This window comes from Triticum dicoccoides, chromosome 3B, assembly GCF_002162155.2.
Source record: "Triticum dicoccoides isolate Atlit2015 ecotype Zavitan chromosome 3B, WEW_v2.0, whole genome shotgun sequence".
Classification (NCBI taxonomy): Eukaryota; Viridiplantae; Streptophyta; class Magnoliopsida; order Poales; family Poaceae; genus Triticum; species Triticum dicoccoides.
In genome coordinates, this window is record NC_041385.1 from 244,002,253 (window position 1) to 244,005,275 (window position 3,023).

Genomic DNA, 3,023 nt, shown 5'->3' on the forward strand with positions numbered 1-3,023 from the left:
CGCCACGGCCCCGGCGCCCGCCCCCAAGAAGAGCCGCCCGAAGGCGGCCGGCCGTGGGCCTCGAGGGGCCGCCAAGGTCGTCGGCTCGTCCCCGGCCGTGAAGAAGCCGCGGAAGAAGCCCCCCGCCGCGGCCGCGCCCCCGCCCGCCACCGTCGCCGAACCTTCTCCCGCCGCGCACGAGGTGCTCAAGGAAATGGCAACCCCATCCTCGTTCATGGACCTCCTCCAAAACGCGGAGGTGGACCTCGGAGCTCCGCCTCTAGACCCCTTTAGGGTTGGAGACGACTTGGAGGAAGATGAGGAGGATGAAGGGGATGACGAGGAGGAGGTGGCCGAGATAGGGGTGGAGGCATTCACCGCCGTTTCCCGCCCACACGCTCGATCGACAAACTACACCGAGGCGGAAGATGTCCTCTTGGTTCGTGCTTGGGCAGCTGTGGGAATGGATGCTACACCGATCAAACCGGTAAACTCTATTGGGCAGCTGAGAGGAGGAAGATGATGATTTTGTGATGTAAACTATTAAACCATGCATCAATGATTGTCATTTGGTAGTTTGTTTGGAAGTTGATTGTGTTCTTGTTGTCATAAATTGTGAGATGCCAAATGATAGATTTAAAGGTTGGGGTTGAGGCAAAGACTAGAACCCTCAAATCCAACCCTTAAAGCAGTTTACGGGTTGGGTTTGAGGGTTCTAGTATTTGCCCCTGTTTTTCAACCCTTAAAAGTGCCAAAAAGTGGCACTTCTCAACCCTTAAAAGTGCTTTGAGGATTTGAGGGTTTGAGGGTTCTACTAGTAATGCTCTTAGCACGGCGTCCCGGAGCTCATGCGCTCTCTCTCAAGGTGTCATCTGTCGCACATATCGCAGACTTTAACAATCATACGATCGATGAATCTGTTGTTTGTCTTTTCGGTTTGGGTGAGAACTACGCCCGTGCATACCTTCCTTTTTTTCTCACATCATTAGTTTAACTGCTTACTTTAGCATGTTGAAGACTCTGATGCTACTTGTTTGGTTCATGTCACCCTCTGGTCACTTTCCTGTTGGTCATTGTGTAGTATTTATCCAAATATGTGTGATGTACCAAAGGGAAATGTTCAGCTCGCTCTAGATAGTTTGATCAATTAAAATGGAAAATTGGATATCCATGTGCACAAACTTTAAATTCCTCTAATTTTTACCAGAATAATGCCGTACGAGTATATAACAACGTTTGGCTGGGTTCCAGTGGAGCACGGATAGGACCACCCCAACTCCTTGATCAATCCATTTGTTAACGAAATAGCAATGTTCAGGAGAAGATGCAGCGTCACAAACAGCTCAACATTTATCATTGTATAGTATAGCTAGCAAATCATTGTATATTATGATTTATACTTTTCTTCATATATAATACTACTATCTTTGGGAAAGGTAGAATAATCATTCCTCTTCAGTTGACATGATTGGCTAAATTTCAATAAAAGTCTTTTGGTTTGCAATTTTTGTAATCTATGGCATTCTAAAGATTGCATATACAGTCTTAGAGAAGGAATTGCTGGGATATTATTTCTTATCATTTGCCTTTTCAGCGTTAAATAATTACAGGTTTATTGTTCTGTTGCCCTATCAAATTCATCTGCAATTTTGAGTGAAAGTCCTTTTATGGAAGGCTGGCTAAGCTCATTGGTTTGAAGTATCGAGGAACAACCTCCTGCATGCGAGACCATAGAAGATGAGGATGGTTCAGGCTAATTGTGTCATGAAAAGTTATGTTGTCTTATGTTCTACTGTCTTTTCTCAATTTGTTTTGTGTACAAACTTGCAGGGGCTGGAATGGATTCTCATGCGAGTTTTATAGTTTTTCGTGCTCATGTTTGCTGCTCCATATTTTTTTCTTCCACACTTGCTTACGGATACCTTTGTTGAGTTATGATAACATTGACATTACAACTCTTTTTATGTGAGTTTTTTATGTACTTAATTTTGATCTACCTCCATTTGCATTGACCAAGCCAAACTAGGATAAGATCCCACCGGAAAAAGAACCAAGAACTTGTGCATGGAGATGTCTTGGAGTGATGAAAAAAGTTTCTTATATATTCATGACAATGCATCTAATAGTTCATGACATTTCTCGTTTCCATTCACTACTAATATTTTTCATGTTTCTGATTTCTACATGTGTTATGCAGCCAGCACAACAATTATATTGAACTAATATAAAATGATTTTGGTACTCTTTTCTTTTTATCATTTCTTGTCTCTGTGGTTCACCCTTATGTGTTGCAGCTGCATGCAAGAATGCTTCCATCTATTTGTAGCTTATTATGTGATCATCTATTTGTAGCTTATTATGCCTTAATATGTGCTGGGAACAGGAGATGCATTGCTAGGGGAAAGTAAAAATGCTCTTATCAAAATCATCTTTGTTATCTATATTACTACATACAAGGTTAAGCCATTCAGATAACAATGCCAAGGTGTCTATTATTGTTTTCAAATTTAATTTGCAACAAGGACTACAGTGTAACACTACTGGAATCAGGATCTTTGCCGTCAGCTAGCTCTTTGTCGTCTGCTAGCTGATGGCGAAGAAGGTCTTTGCCATCAGCTTATGGAAAGCCGACGTCAAAGAACAAGCGGACGACAAAGATTGTGTTTGCCATCAGCCTGCTCTTTACCGTCTGCTAACTGACGGTAAAGAAGCTTTGCCTTCCGCTAGCAGACGGCAAAGAGGGACGGTGGCCCACGTACGAGAACCACATAAGGGCCATCTTCTTTGCCGTCCGCTAGCAGACGGCAATGATTGTTTACCGTCTGTTAGCGGACGACAAAGAGAATACACAACCTAACGGTTGTTTTCCCTCGGCCCCACCCCACTGGCTACGCTCTTTGTCATCTGCTAGCAGACGACAAATAAATTAAACCTAACCAAAAAAGTCTGTTTCCCCGCGCCCCACCCCTCTCTCTCCCCTCTCTCTCTTCCTCACCTCACCCGCGCCGCCCACGTGCTCGCCGTCCCCGCCGCCGACCCCCGAC